We start from the raw sequence: 16688 nt of genomic DNA, 5'->3' as shown, positions 1-16688 counted from the left end.
ATATTATCACACTTTATCTGTTTTTGTGCCTTTGAAGCTAAAAGACAAACCTGATGTTGATGTTTCTAATAATAATTAAAAAAAAAGATCCTTTTTGCCTCCTTCTTGGCTACTAAGGTGTATTTTTAGTTCTATAAGACTTTTCAAATCTGTTCACATCTAGGAAACTTATTTTTTGTTCTTCATTAAGTCTGATGTCAAGTGGTGTAACTGGGAGAAGTCATCAGCTTGGGTTGCAGAATTATCTGAAAGCAAACAACAAAATACTTTTCCTCAGTAGTTGGACAACAATGAAATCCAAACCAGTCTGCAGATAAACAGGGCTGCTTGATCAGCTCATTTGACTATCAGTTATAGGATTACTGAGGTTGGAAGTTTGCTACCCAGTCAGCATTGCCTCATTTACTCATTTGCTTAAGCAAGTGATGTGGCAGAAAGTTGGAGGCAAAGATTTTGTCTATCCTCTTTGATTGTTGCCTAATTATTTACATAACCTGTTGGGCCAAATTAGAGAGCACTGTGGCCGGGTTCATATTTAATCTTGCTTTGCTATTGTTTCTTTAGGAAGTAGTGTCAAATTTTTGCATTTCCTAAGATTATGAGTTCTGTTTGCAACCAGAAAAGCTACTATATATGTAAATATAGCTTGAAATGCCATAACTTCAAGTTCAAGTGAAGCATATTCTTTAAAAAATAAACATTATTAATGCAGTTTTCTAGATCATTAGAGTCAATAAGTTCAATAAGTCAATAAGTTCAATAAGTCAATAAGGTCAATAAGTCATATATATATGTGTAACATCCAAATATGCTATAATGTAGTGTACTTGCAGCTTTAATAGAATGTTTTCAGAAATGCATGATGCAAGAGGTTATCATCTCTCTTCTGTTTCTGTCATAGCTGCTGGAAGTGCTGAGGTGGACATCCTAGTGTGGAACGATGGATGAAACCTGCTGTTGAGATCGTGTCACAATATGGTTTTGAGTAAACTCTCTGAGCAGCCCATCCTAAGATAAGGGGACAGGGAAGTTTCTTGCATTGCTCCCTTGCATTGTGGAGCAGATGAAGTGACTTGCCATGCTGTGATTCTTTTGAGAACAAGCAGTCTCTAGGTAACCACTTCTTTAATTTTGCAGTTGAAAGGCAAACACTATTCCTGAACAATTTTTTTTGTCTGATTACTTTGATAAATTTTTATTTTACAAATTCTTAATTTGCAACTGGGTAAACTATTTTTCTTACTTTCCTCTCAGTTTTATTCAGGAAACAGCCATAATAGCTGATAAAGCTCTATGACGACTGCAGTTCAGTCATCAGAAGAAAAGAGCCCTGAGCACTCAAGGTGAATATTTGGCTAAGACTGGCCAGAAATTGGGATCCTACTTGACTATCCAGATTCAAGCAAATTGCTCATGTTTGGGCAGTCTCTTCTGTAGCTCTGAGAAGCCACAATTGACAATTTATTCTCACCTGTTAAGTCAGGTCCCAAACACTATTAGCAAGCCCTAATAATTGCTGTGAAAATTATAAATATGCTGGCATTAGAAACTGGCAGCTCTGTTTAGCTCTATCACAGGCAGATTGCATTTCCAATGTATTATTAGGAAGATGGGAAATTGGAGCTAATGGATGGATTTCTGCAGTTTTTCTCTTTTCTGACACCCAGTGACCACGGGATGGCACTGAGGTTACTGTCCTGCTCACAAACACATTCTAAGTCTCACACTTCCATTTTAGGTGTTCCGAAAAATTGTCTGGGACACTGAATTTGGGTTATGTGTTTGCACATGCATAAGGCTGGTTGCCTCAGCTCTTGTGGATTCTTTACTGCCCTGGCTTTGGGACTGCTTTCAGCTAACAGAAAATGCTCACTGTAAATCTCCCCAAAGGTGAGCATGAAAACTCAAACTTGTGAGTGCGTACTGTCCTGACACACTGGTGGGTGAAGAAGATAAGAAGCCTTGATTGTAACATCAGTCCCTAAGCTAAGTCACTTGTACTGGCTACAGAGTAATGTCAAATCTGCCAAAGCGTACAATTGTCTTCAGATACTGGCAGCATCAAAATTCACACTTATTATCCAGACATCTTAATGCCCATGGCTTCTGAAGATTTCCAATGCTGAAAGCACACAAACTATAGCACAATATTTTCAGAAACCAAAACACCCACCATCTTAAGGTATTTGTAGATATCTGACCTTAAACCTCCTTATCTGTCTCTGAAGATGTTCTCTGGTGAGACATTCAGATTTGTTTCTAGTGAAAATAAAACTATGTACTTTTCATTATCCTGTCATAAGGCTTGATCCACAAATACAGAATTAGTAGCTTTTATGTGTGCTTCATCCACTCAACGTGGTATGCACACTGTGCTGGTGCACCTGGAACTGGGCATGGATGTGAATCCATCCATCTAGCTGCAACAAAAATTTTTTACTGGTTCCATCTCAAACAATGTAGTGCTGACCCTGCAGGGTTTTAGGTGCATTTGTCCTCCTGGCTCCCCTTTAGCTGCTAGTTGTTGATGCCTTGAACAAGTTAACCCCCCTTCTCTTAAGCTCTAGGTTGTGTAATCTAAACAGCTTTTCAGGGAGATGGCTCTTCAGACTGTTAATGCCAGTTTGATTTGCTTTTGCAGGGTGAGCCAGAGCTGGCCAGTAGTCCAAGTCCTCATGGTGAAAGGACACAAGCAAGGAGTGGGCTGGAGGGAAGCACAAGGGAGAAGGGTGAGCAAAACCCCTCTTTCATGCTTGTCATACTGGCAGGGTAGTGGTGTGGGTGCAATGGCATGGCACCTGGACGTGATGCCAGGGTGCCTCTGACAGCAGCTAGCCAATGGAGCAGTCTGCAGGTGATGGAGCATTGGTAGTTTAGATCTGCAGCTCTGCTGGGTGAAAGATGAAGTTTGGGTATTCAGAGTCTGAAAGGGCCAGGAGCTGGGATATAACTGTGATTAAGGTAACTAAATGCCGAGTGCTTGATCCTTTTAAACTATTTTCAGAATTCTGGATTGTTCTTGCCTGCCATGTTCCCTCAGACTTTCAGCAGACTAAAGACAAGTCATGATCACTTTGTTAAAGCCCAGTTTGCAATACACTGGCTTTCAGAAACGAATTTCAGACTATATATACAAAACTAATATTAGAAACAATCTGAACACATAGGGCATCATTTTCTGGTGTCTGTTTAGATGTGTGTTTATACACAGCAGATACACATCTAGGCACAAAAGTACATGAAAATTCTCAATGTCTCTTTTGCTGCCAGTTAGTTGCATCCAAAACCAGACATTAAGGAATTAAAGAAATCTTAATCTGTGAACACTTAGTTCATGACTTCAGAGATGCTACATGCTTGTTCTTATTATAACTGGGCATTACTTTAATACAGACTGAAAATTTGAGAGAGGAAGTATTTTGGTTTGTTTTTACTTTTTTTTTTTTAAAGATACTTGGTACTTGTATGTGAAAACAAAAGTATTTGAAAACAAAATGCTGAGACATTTAGCAGGCACATATGGCCATCATCAAGCATTGATTTGGTTTAGAGAAATAGATGACAGTGGAATATTGAGTTTTTTAATGTCTGTTCTTCTGAGAATACCATAACCTAATTTTAAATAGATATAAACTCTGCTTGTTGTTTTTGATTTTGCAAGGACCTTAGCATTCTGCAATCAGTCTGACTCAAGTGTTGCTGGGTATCCAATGCCTTTGAGAGCACTGTGTTCTGTGTGACATTCAAAGTACCTGAACACAGCCTGTCCCAGTAGCTACTGAAGCTGTGTTTGATGTGATATATAGCTATGCAGCACACAGCCACAGCAATGTGGATGCCCAGAGCCATCTTAACATCATTCTTATTCAAGCTAGTATGTCTTTTCACTTGATTTCCTCTTCAATTTTTGACTGCATCCTTTCAGTGGACACTTGCAAGATAAACAATTATATTTTGTCCAAAGGGTTTATATTTACATACTTTTGATTCCTGAGAAACTGTGGTGGCTCTTTGGCAAGCAAAGGAAAATAAAGATTGTATACTCAACAATTTTTGGGCAAGAGGGGAAACAGTTCAGTTTTACTCAGCTGTTGGCTGTTGACTCACATGGGTGTCTCTCTCTTTTTACAACGCCAACTACATACAAAAAAAGGAGGCTTTTTGTAAATTAGACGTTGCTTAGCTATGGTGTGGTCCTCTTCAATTCTTGATTTGAAAGATCTGTTCCACTGTCAGAAATCTGCTGTCCCTATGGAAAAGAATCTTTCCACTTTCTATCCCCCCAACTTTGAAGAATGTTAAATTGACAATTCTGGGGTATGCAAATGTACTTTAAAGCTCTTATATCTGCAGAAGTAAACTAAACATGGTCTAAATTTCTCTAAGTAATAAACATGCTGCTTCTAATCAGCATGAGTGAGGGTGTGTGCATGTGTGGATGGTGGTACATTAGCTGTTGTGACCTGTAGCAGATGCTGGTTAAGTTCTGTCTGCAAAGCATCATGTAAACTGAAGCAACTGAAGTCTGCATGGGAAAAGTTGGGACTTCAATCTTAGCAGCTGAGCTGACATGTTCTCACACCTCCTGGACTCTTCCTTGCATACATGCCTATTGTTGTATGTGCACTGAGACATCTCATGCTCTAACCTAGTATTTTCAAAAACCGACTTCTGAGGTGTAGATGGGAAAATGCTTAAAGCACTCATAAGCTTAAAGCTCCAGGATGGAGCTGAACTTTCCCAAACATTTCCATACTGTGGCAGAACCTGCACCAAGAAGCCAATTCATCCAAATAAGCTTACTGGGAATGGGCACAAAAGCCTTCCTGATGCTGCCTAAGCAGCAGCCCTCCATGCACAGCACCTGGGATACCAGAACAGAAAGGGTGCACTGCAGAGCTGCAATAAAAGGGGCGGGAGTGTATGTGGGCAGTGCCATACTGCTGTGTTTAGGGGAGGGCTGTGATGTGGTCTCCGTGCACTGCCACACAAGCATAGAAGTGTGGTACAGCAAAGAGAGCCCAAGCTCCTGAGGCATGTGCAAAAATGTTGCAGAACTTAAGTACCATGAATGCTAACCAAATTTAATCCCCATCCTGAAGAAACAAGGTGATGAACAGAAGAGGAACTGAATGCATGTTAGCTACTAATACAAAGATGTCAAGGATATTGTCATAGAAGCAAGCAGGAATCACTGTCACTAACATTACCCCTTCAGCACTGTAAAAGAAGTGTGACAGGTCAAGGCAGGTGATTCTTGCCCTCTGCACCACTCTTCTGATACTTCACCTGGGGTACTATGGGCTGCTGTGTGGGCTCCAGCAACAAAAAGGATGTGGACCTTTTAGAGTAAATCCAGAGTGGGCCACAAAGGTGACCAGTTGGATGGAACACCTTTCCCATGAGGAAAGGCTGAGACATCCGGGGTCGTTCAGCTGAGGAAGGCCTTGGGATGATGTTGTAGCAGCCTTCCAGTACCAGAAGGGAGCCTACAAGTAAGATGAATAGGGAGGTTCTACAGGAGCATGAAGTGCTAGGAAAGGAAGAATGGCTTGAAAGAGAAAGAGAGTAGGTTTATATTAGAAATTAGGAGAAATTCTTTATTGTCAGAGTGGTGAGGCACCAGAACAGATTGCCAGAGAAGCTGTGGATGCCCCATCCCTGGCAGTGTTCAAGGTCAGGGTGGATGTGGTTTTGAGCAACCTGGTGCAATGGAAGATGTCCCCTGACCACAGCAGGGGAGTTTAAGATCCATCTCCCCTTTCTACGTGTGGCTGCTGGGCTATGGTGTGGCCATGTGCTTCCCCAGGGACTCTTGGGGCTCGCACAAGCTCCACTGCAGCTTCCGCCATTTGTCATGAATCCAAAGCTTTTTGGCTGCTGCCATGTATCCCAGAACTGTTAGTGACACAGGGATTTTCTATCTCTCAAGTCCCTGCTGGGCACACCTGCCTAGGACACAGTCAGGGCAGTCCCTTGAGAGGCACTTGCTTGTCCCTGCCATGTCCTCTGTTCTGTGACAATTGTTGCATTAAGAGCATAGAAATTTGGCAGAAGGTAAATTCTGGCATTCCAGTTGGTCCTGGGAGATCAGAGCATGGGCTGGATGCATCTGGGATTCATTTCTGACTGTATACAACTAGGCATCATAAGTCTGGTCATGTTCAGTGAGATCCCAGGTGCAGACATAGTGTGGGTTACACCAGAAATCAGCCACATTAGCAGTGCCAGATTCACGAAGAGTGTGGTTCATGAAGTCAGTGCTTGAAGTTTGGTTGAGCTCAAAAAGAACTTTCACAAACAGAGATGTCTTCCTACTCTGGTCAGTGACTGAGGCCTTTTCCTGGAAAAGTGAGGGAAAGCAAGCAGCCAACCACACATGGCCTGGATCTGTCACCTCTGTGCTGTTTACAAGAACAGCCTATTAACTATTTTTGGCTTGTGAAGAGCAGATTTTGCATAGGGAAAATAGTAGCAGATTCTTTGGGGACATTAATAAGCTAACGGCTTTTGAGATCAAGGTCATATTTAGAAAACACCATCAGTATCCTTTACTGACTAGTTACTACAGATGGGTTGGGAGAATACTAAATATGTTTCTGTTAAGTGTCTCCTGAATCAGCTATATAGTGTTTTGACAGGACTTCTGTTTCTAGATATCTGTGCAATAGAAAGCAACCAATAGTAGGTAATTTTTGGTTGTTCTTCCCCCAAATAATGCTTTTCTTCTGCACTTTTGCTCATTTGATCAGGTCCAGAGATAATCACGGTCACTCTTCCTCTTACCATTGACATTACTGTCAAGAGCTGGACTGAGTTTACATAACCATTTCTGTAAACCATGATTTTCAAAGGAGGTGCTATATGGAGTACATCCAAGAGCCAACATTTTTTGTTAAAACAAAATGTATTTTCAAAGCCAAAGCTGTGGTGTAGCCCAGACTAATCTGACCCATTCAAAGGACCAAGTTCAACTTTCTTCACCAAAACATTTCTGTTTCTTCTTCTTTGTTAAGTTAACCTCAAGTAAGAGTCTAAATTGCCTCTAAAACTGTTATTTGGCTGCATGTAGCTCTACATCCACAGGAGGGGGCACTTGAATAAAATTTTGAGCAGTTTGCCAAATACCTCTCATTTCACACCTCCTTTTGTGCACAGTGGTTCTGTGTGTTGGAGAAGGGGAAGAACTAAAAGATTATGTAGGTGCATGGAAACTAAATAGTCCATCAAGTTCTGGAGGATATTGCTGAGTTCTTCTAATAGGTGGATCTTGCACTGTTTCAGTTATGCTTTGCTTTAAATCAACTAATACAACACATACACAAAAAGTTATCCATTAAAATAAATAAAACACTAAGTCATATTTTTCCATGGTCTGAAATGTTTGTTGTCTGCTTCAGTAGGCAATATGGCATTTTACAAGGAAGCCTTTGTTCCATGCTTAATATCCATGTATAGGCATCTAAAGGAGTGAAATAAAGTGCAAGTCTAGTGCAGAGAAACTGCACTACAGTTTGTTTAAACAGCTTTGTTTGAAAAGAGATTTGTTTTCCATATCTGCCTGGAGTACACCCATGCTAGCTGAGAGGAGCAATAATTTAAGGTAAGCATATTTTCACATGCATTACCAGTAGTCTGCACTTCAGCTATGGTGAGGTGTCAAAACTTTCTGAGTGACTAGGGCTTAGCTAAGCATTAGAAAAATAGATGTGTCGCTCTGCCAGACCATGTTTGTGTTCTTTGCCCCTCTCTAAGGCCTTTCTGGTTTTTCATGATTGACAAGATGTAGCACTTGGGAAGAACTGATTTTTAGCTCCAGTGGACTCAAAGATTTTCAAGGCTGAAACTGTGAAAGAGGCAGGCACAAGTTTAAATGCCAGCAGGACTGAGACTTACTTCTACCAACAGAGTCAATAGCAGGTGTTTATGTGTATTTTCCCTCCCTCTTCCACTCTTGCTTTTGTTCAGTTTAAATCTAAACTTGGGATACAGACACTGTGATGCTCAGGACTGAAAATAGGGCTGTCTTAATTGGAGCATCAGGCTCATAAATGGAACTGCAGTAAAGAGTTCTCAGCAGAGACCCACTACTGCCATGGCATGGCTCCTGCTCACAGATCCAAAGCTTATCCAGAGCCAGAGCAGATTCCTTTTGTCTGGGTGGGGACAATGAAGAGATGACTGCTGATTTCAGTACTCAGATTGTAACACTGAGGAGAGGAAAAAATAATAGAAGAGATCTGATATAACTAGCAAAACGTCTTGCTTTTCCCTTTCCTATTACCCAGTGCTGCCAGATGTGACTCTCACTGTCTTCCAGGGGCCATAAAACAGTCAGAAACCGTAGTTTGAAAATAACCCTTGTAACAAGAGTTCTTAGGTATGGCAGGGTTCTAGAACAGAAAAGAAAAGAGAGGAAGTGGTGGGTGTCCACTATTAAATGTATCACATTACCCTGTTCTTGCTGGTGACATACCCATAACAAATTAATTTGATTATTTTGCTGCTGCCCATGATATGAGCTCCATGTAGGAGAAAAGACATATGGCTGGATTGTAACTTGTGTGTTACTTCCTTCCTCCCCTCTTGCTTTTATTTTCTCTTATGGTACCATAGATTGCATTTTAAAGCCTCACAGCACCAGCCTAACTGCGCTCTATGACAGCTGTAATCAAATCTGGTTTGCCTGACTGCTAAAAGTTCTACCAGTGAAATTCTGACTGACTGCAGTAAGAACAGAATTTGAGCAGTTCAGGCTCCTCTAAAAATACCACTTCAAGAGATTGCTGTAGGAAAACACCATGATTCTCCACGTGAAAGAGTGAACATTTATTAGGGCCAACATCAATGGAACTGGGACTTTAGACAAGGAAGGAGACTTTTTTTTGGCTTATGTAGGTTATGGGGGAGAAAGCAGGACATAATTTTCCTGGTCCCAGGCAGATTGGTTGAGCCTAAACTTCATTGTCTAAAGTTAAGCCAAATGCCATTCTGTTGATGTCTTTGATTTCTCGTAAGACATTTCATCCAGCTTCTAATCCCTTGGCTATTTGAGAACTATTCAAGGTCAGCTACCACCCCATTTCATATTGCTGCTTTTCAGAGAAGGCATCTGCAGAACTGTGGCTACTTAGTGTATCTGTGATAAAGCTAGGACAATTTTCTTTGGTTCTTTTTCTTCCTTGAGAAAGACAGCTGCTTGGCTCCACTGACAGCAATGAAATTTTAAATTCCTGAGGCTCCAATTAAGAACTAGATCTGTTTCCAAAACACTAGTAAGGACACACCAGGGGATAAAGGTTGTCATGAATATAAAGCTGATCTCCTTAATTGTGGCCACAGACAAGCCTTTCTGTCTTGCAGGGTAAGAGAAAACTTATCTTGTACTCCAGCAAAATGGAGACTGCAACTAGTGCTTTTTTCCTTTGTGAGAAGTCTAGATTTCAGGAACTGGCAGTGGTGAGATAAACATACTATTATGAGTGGTGAGCTAATAAAACAGCTGGCAAACGTCCTGTGTCAAATCTGCCTTGTGTCCAGCTCACTTGTTTTCTCTGAGACATTTAGGACTTGATGTTCCCAAGTGTGTGCCATCTCTCTCTATATCAGACAGCCAAATATGCAAAATTGGTACTTGGTATTTTGATTCAATATTACTTGAGAAGAAGGCCTGGTAGCACTTTTTGTCTTATGAGCATTCACTACTGGCATCTGCCAAAAAAAAAAAAGAGATGATGCTGTGAGCTGTAGCAATTCAGAAATAGGCTCTGCTTCAGCTCTGCCTAAGCTTGCTCTGCCAAGGCCTTCAATGTCAGTTTGACTCCTTGTCTCTGGATGGGGATTACAGTGGACTTCTGGTGAGCTCAGAATAATTAAGCTAAATCTTCAGTTGTCTGAGATCAAGCGTCCTATATGTCTCCTCCTTCTGAGCTGTGTTGGGGTAAAGACCTGGATCCAGTCTTCACCAAGAGACTGGAAGAGAGCCATCTCTATGGGTACCAGCAAAATGTCACTCTGTAACTGCAGCTGATGCACCACTAATTGCCAAAAGCAGATACATAGCAACTGGGGGTGTCAAAGCCACTGAGATGCTTGCAGATCTCAACATACAGCTGTGCTCAAAGAGGACAGAACATGATTTTAATGTTGGATTCAAAGGAAGGCTCTTATGTAAACCGAGTAATAGACCTCTGCAACTGCTCAGCATTGTGCATGGTGTCCAAGCCAATCAGGACCAGGTTCTGGCCATAAGGAAATGTGTTTTGATTGAGTTACAATCACTGACACAGGACTCTTTGAACCTGTTTAAAACCTAATCTTTTAAACCAGCTACACATATTCAGGAATGAAAAGTTCATGGACTGTGAGGAAAGAAGACACTTTCTGTGTTTGAGGAGGTCTGAAGCCATGAAACCAGAAGCTGAAATACAGTGGGAGAAAAGCTGTCACCTGCTTGATGTGACATTGGTCTCTCCCTTCATGCTGTTATCAAAAAGTACCCCCTCTTACACAGACTTTTGCTCTTGGTACTGTAGCTGACAGTTTTCACCACTCAGTGCAGGTGCTTCTGAAAATGGCAACTAAAGGATCAGGGTTTCATGCACACTTGCCTTAGTTCATATACCTTTGTACCAAAAGAGAGGACAATTTATTAGGTTTTTGTCTTTGACTTGGGGGCAAACACAATGTTATACAGGGAAGCTTAGTCTGAAATATATTTTTCTTCTGAGAAAATTGCAGCATCTCTGCAGTTCTGAGACTGTCACATTCCCAAATGCAAAAAACAGAGAGATTTCAAACCCAGAAACAAAACACTTCAGCAGTTTTCTCTATTTTGCACCCTCACCTCCCACCATTTTATTGAATTCCTTCTTAAGCCAGAAGTGATGGCACTAACGACAACGAGGAAGATCTTGGAGAGAAATGGAATGCCTTACAGTGGATGGAGAAAAGCAGCATCCAGCATTTCTGTATGAAAATTGAGCAAACTAATTTTGCTCCTTACCACAGATTGTGTGTAATTTCCTCAGAAGAAAATAGAATTTAATACTTAATGAAATACCCTTTCCTGCCACTTGGCTCCTCAAGGGCTGTCAGACTCAGATGTACCATTATCTTTTTTCTCAAAGGCAGCCTACAACACAAAAGTTTAGAAAAAGTTGTTTTTCCTCCCCCCCTCACCCTCCCACCCCCCCCATAGCAGATATCTGAGCTGTTTGGAAAAACAAAATGAAACCAAACCAAACCAAACCCACAAAAAAGACAATTTAAGAGGAAACTCAATAGTGTCAGTGCTCTGATGACTTGGTTCTACTGTCAAGGACAGAATAAAAAGGTAATTGGCTGCAATAGATAAATGACTTGTTCAGACAAATGTCCCTCTGTAAACTGGCAGACGATACCGAGTTGGGTGGCAGCGCTGATCTGCTGGAGGACAGGAAGGCTCTGCAGAGGAATCTGGACAGGCTGGACTGAAGGGCCAAAGCCAATAGTAGGAAGTTCAACATGACTAAATGCCAGGTCCTACACTCTGGTCACAACAGTGCTGCAGGCTGGAGAAAGAGTGGCTGAAAGCTACCTGTGGAAAAATGACCTGGGGGTGGCTGTTTAGCTGGCAGTGGCTCAACATGAGCCAGCAGTGAGCTCAGGTGGCTAAGAAGGCCAGTGTCAACCTGGCTTGTATCAGCAATAGAAAATAGAAAAAAAACCTTCTTTTTGAAATTTTCATCAGGAAGACCTTGCTGCAACTGCCAACCCTTACACATTAAAAAAAACCAAACCAAACCAAACCAAACCAAACCAAACCAAAACAAAACAAAAAAAACAAAAAAACAAAAAACAACAAACAAAAAAAAAAAACAAAAAAACAAAAAAAAACAAACAAAAAAAAAACCCAAAAAAAAACAAACCAAAGCAAACCAACCAACCAACCAAGAAAACTCCAAAATATTTTTTTCTTTTGGGGAAAGGAAGTTAGGGAGAAGAGAGCAAAGAGATTGTGGACAGCTGCTATACCTATTTTCATGTGCAAGAGACTGGAAGGAATTGAAAGATAAGATGGTTTTATTCCAAAGTGCCTGTACAAAAATAAAATGTTAATTCCTTCATTACTAAAAATATTACCACCAGTAGACAGGGCTGATACTGTCTATTTCCATGGAGACCACTGCAGTATTTTAGAGCTCTAGTTTTGTGGGCAGAGGAATATGCTGTTAAATTAACCAATACTTGAGAAGATAGACATAAATCCTCACTACATATTTTGGGAACTCACATTACCTTAAGGCAATGCAACAACAACAACAACAACAACAACAACATTATAATAACAGCAAGCTACAACAACATTATAATAACATCCTCTGGCCTGCACTAAGTACTTTTTTCTGGTGATGTCATTGACACAGATATCCAGAAACAGAGTGATTGTTCTGATGGTCTTTACCAGGCACCCTCCCTATTCTGCAGTAAGGAGTTGTCCTTCTGACACTGCTGTGAAAGGGAACAACCTGATGCTGTCAAACGTGTGCAGGTTAGTTCTGCTTCCTGTGACAGAAAGAGCAGAGTGCAGCACTGTGTTAACCTCACACAGACAATAGTTAAAATAAAGCAGAAAGAGGGCAGAGGCAAGTCATTTTTTCTGGTTCCTTTGTTCATTTCTAAGCTATGAAATCACTATAGTGAGCAAGTGGTGGTGTAATGCCAGTGTGTCACTGCGTGCTGGGTCTTACTGATTAATCTACTTAAAAATATATCATGGATCTACCTCTTACAAATCCTTCCTTCCTTCCTTCCTTCCTCCCTCCCTCCCTCCCTCTTTAGTTCTGTCAGCTAACTTCCATGTGGAGCTCGTTCCTCAGGGTAGTGCCTACAGAGATGGATACAATCTTGTGTAGAGCATAAAGATCCTGAAGGACTGAGGACAGCCTTAAGCCCTGGAAATCCTTGATTCACAGATCCGCCTTTCTTACCAAGAGGGTGAAAAGTTCTGCCTAAGAACCAGGGTTAATGGAGTTCAGGAAGATGAGCCCTCCTTGAAGGAATTCAGCATTTTGGATGACTGAACTCTATGAAGTTCATTACTCTAGCAAGCCCCAGGATGAGCTGTGATCCAGTTTGCTTGGCAAGGATAAATTTAGTCTGTCAGTATCTGCCCTTCATGCCTATGTGAAAACTTGCACAAAAAAATCATTGGCCCAAATATGCAACCTGAAAGAGCTTGTGGGAAGGAGGCTTTTACTCAGCTGTGGCATCTGATATGAAGTTAGCTTTCAAATACCAAAAATAGCGTACTGAAGCGCAGTGATGGAGTTTCTCACATATGGACGGTGTAACTTTGGTATGAGTGCACCAAGAACATACAGTCTGCTTGCATTTTCCTGTGCAATTTTGTCTTGTGTTACTTTTTCCAGAATCTAAAAGCCTGACTGCTATTAACTCAGTTGCTTCACTATGAAATGTCTGGTAGATCTCCAATAGTACCAGTGCAGTATTAATACTTTGTACGTACTTTCTTGCACTAATACCTTGCTTAATCAAAATAATGGCAAGTTTTGTACCTATCGCAGTAGAACTGGGCAACTCCTGAGCCCAAGCCTGAGAACGTTAGAGAAGGTATATCAAAAAGGCCATATGTTTTCTTGTAATTCTAGCTTTATCATCATCTCTGCTCACACATTCTGTTAATAGAATTAGGAAATTTACAATGTGTTGAGTAAAATCAATGCTAAGATATGCTGGCAAGGGGTAAGAGTTACCTAATGCTTTTACAGGCTTTTTCTGTGTTTTTTGGGTTTTTTTTGTAAGGCACCAGGAATATTAATGATATATGAAGCGGACAAATATGATCTTATTCTATCAGTAATTTGAATATGGAAGTACTGAGCCATGTGTCCTATGAGTGCCAATTATCTGTTTTGCAGTAATCACAGCAGTACCTGAGCAGTGTTACAAGCAGAGGTGTCAGTGCCTTTGAGCACCCGTTTCCTGCTGACATGTAGAGGTCTGTATAACAAACATTTAAGTAAACCAGTGACATTAACTAGTGAAAACCAGCAGGTTTGAACTGCATGCAATTTATAGTCCTGTCTACAATTTATGCTCTGCAAAAAGGTCTGTAGGAAGGCACCAGGTAATCTTATAGGTACCTGATGCTAAGAAATCCTCTGTGTGTGTGTGTGGGTATGTGGGTGTGTGTGTGTGAATTTGTGTGAATTCATACAGCTTCTGGGTGAGGAGTGGACTACTGACCCTCTTTCTCAGAGATGGCTACTTAATTCAGATCCTACTGGATCCCTTCAAACAGCTTCTCAATTCTGTACTGTAAAGAAAAAAGAACTATATGAAACAGCAATATTCTTGGCTGCTCTTTCCCAGGAACTAATGACACAGAGCAGGGGTAAATTGTTCAGTGAAAAGTTAATAAGAAACACAAAAAATTAATATCTTCTATAAGCAGTCATAGAAATTTAGGCTCTTCCATGTGAGGAAGCTAAAGAAAATAGCCACTTTCCACAGTGTGTTTCTACAAACTCTGGTGATGAAATGAGCCTGATCCTGGCATGGCATCTGTATTTGGGAAGCCTTTAAATCTCAGATGAAGAGTGCTAAAATTTCTTTATATACACCATCCTCTAGCTTTTGGTGTAACAAGACCATGTCAGAAACTGCACTTTTAGAGTGATGGCCTGATTGCCACTATTTTATATTCACAGCTCGCCTGGAAACCACTGCATTGGTGTCTGAAGTACATACCGAGGCATGAGAGACATGTATGGCGGAGAACTCCTGATTCCTTTTGCAAGGTATTGCTAATTTCAAAACACCACTGTAACAAAAACATAATTCAATTCATTCAGTCAACGCCTTAAAAATATTGGCATCATCTGGAGCTATGTTCCTTGATATCTTCACTGAAGTAGAACTGCTTGGCTTCTTGGTGGGTACCCATGTGGATATGTCAGAGTATGATAGGTCCCCACATGAGCATTGACAGTGTAGTCAGAGGAAAAGGACAGCTTACACTGCCCAGTTTTTCTAATTACATCAGTGATTTAATTCTTGAGGATACCTGAAAATGGTAGAACAGTACCTACAAAAGTCCCACCAAAAAAAAAAATCAAAAAAAATCAGGGCCTTAATGATGAAGAGTTTTGGAGGTCCTACAAAGTAGAAATCACCAAGCAGGGCAGCTAGGTGGCACATGCTGGGAAAAAAAAGTACAAAATTTCAAGGAATAGTGTGAAAATCCAGGGAAAGAATGTTTGTAGGAAAATCCTGTGTGTCGGTCAAGTAATTTTATGTCTGTTTAGGGTATGTTTGAGTAGTGAAAAGTTAATAAGAAACACAAAAAATTAATATCTTCTATAAGTAGTCATAGAAATTTAGGCTCTTCCATGTGAGGAAGCTAAAGAAAATAGCCACTTTCCACAGTGTGTTTCTACAAACTCTGGTGATGAAATGAGCCTGATCCTGGCATGGCATCTGTATTTGGGAAGCCTTTAAATCTCAGATGAAGAGTGCTAAAATTTCTTTATATACACCATCCTCTAGCTTTTGGTGTAACAAGACCATGTCAGAAACTGCACTTTTAGAGTGATGGCCTGATTGCCACTATTTTATATTCACAGCTCGCCTGGAAACCACTGCATTGGTGTCTGAAGTACATACCGAGGCATGAGAGACATGTATGGCGGAGAACTCCTGATTCCTTTTGCAAGGTATTGCTAATTTCAAAACACCACTGTAACAAAAACATAATTCAATTCATTCAGTCAACGCCTTAAAAATATTGGCATCATCTGGAGCTATGTTCCTTGATATCTTCACTGAAGTAGAACTGCTTGGCTTCTTGGTGGGTCAAGATATGTCAGAGGATGATAGGTCCCCACATGAGCATTGACAGTGTAGTCAGAGGAAAAGGACAGCTTACACTGCCCAGTTTTTCTAATTACATCAGTGATTTAATTCTTGAGGATACCTGAAAATGGTAGAACAGTACCTACAAAAGTCCCACCAAAAAAAAAAAAATCAGGGCCTTAATGATGAAGAGTTTTGGAGGTCCTACAAAGTAGAAATCACCAAGCAGGTCAGCTAGGAGATGGCACATGCTGGGGACAGTTTTTCTAATTACATCAGTGATTTAATTCTTGAGGATACCTGAAAATGGTAGAACAGTACCTACAAAAGTCCCACCAAAAAAAAAAAAATCAGGGCCTTAATGATGAAGAGTTTTGTAGGTCCTACAAAGTAGAACTCACCAAGCAGGTCAGCTAGGAGATGGCACATGCTGGGGAAAAAGGAGTTTTGGAGGTCCTACAAAGTAGAAATCACCAAGCAGGGCAGCTAGGTGGCACATGCTGGGAAAAAAAAGTACAAAATTTCAAGGAATAGTGTGAAAATCCAGGGAAAGAATGTTTGTAGGAAAATCCTGTGTGTCGGTCAAGTAATTTTATGTCTGTTTAGGGTATGTTTGAGTAATTAAAAAGACTAAAATTGCCACAGCTAACCAATATTAAGAAGGAAAAAAAGCTGTTATGAACTTCTTATTAGTACACTAAAAGGCGCATCTCCATGCTGATCAGTTATTAAGCCAGATTTAAAACTTGAATAACCCTATTTTTCTGCAATCCAGGGAACTGAGCATAAGAAGTAGAGTGGTGGTCTTTATCTGAATAGCCAGGACTGGA

The 16688-nt window shown here is 40.7% G+C and overlaps 1 long non-coding RNA gene across 1 annotated transcript; it reads left to right on the top strand.

Moving 5' to 3' along the window:
- The first annotated feature begins 1278 nt into the window (after positions 1 to 1278).
- Positions 1279 to 14753, top strand: LOC120509437. Its single transcript, XR_005629263.1, has 3 exons — positions 1279 to 1343; positions 2642 to 2729; positions 14715 to 14753. It is a non-coding gene; the product is annotated as an uncharacterized LOC120509437 (long non-coding RNA).
- Positions 14754 to 16688: the final 1935 nt, after the last annotated feature.

Source organism: Passer montanus, unplaced genomic scaffold (assembly GCF_014805655.1).
Source record: "Passer montanus isolate IOZ18808 unplaced genomic scaffold, ASM1480565v1 scaffold52, whole genome shotgun sequence".
NCBI classification, from domain to species: Eukaryota; Metazoa; Chordata; class Aves; order Passeriformes; family Passeridae; genus Passer; species Passer montanus.
The sequence above is the reverse complement of the archived record's forward strand: the minus strand, read 5'-3'. Positions and strand labels throughout refer to the sequence as shown.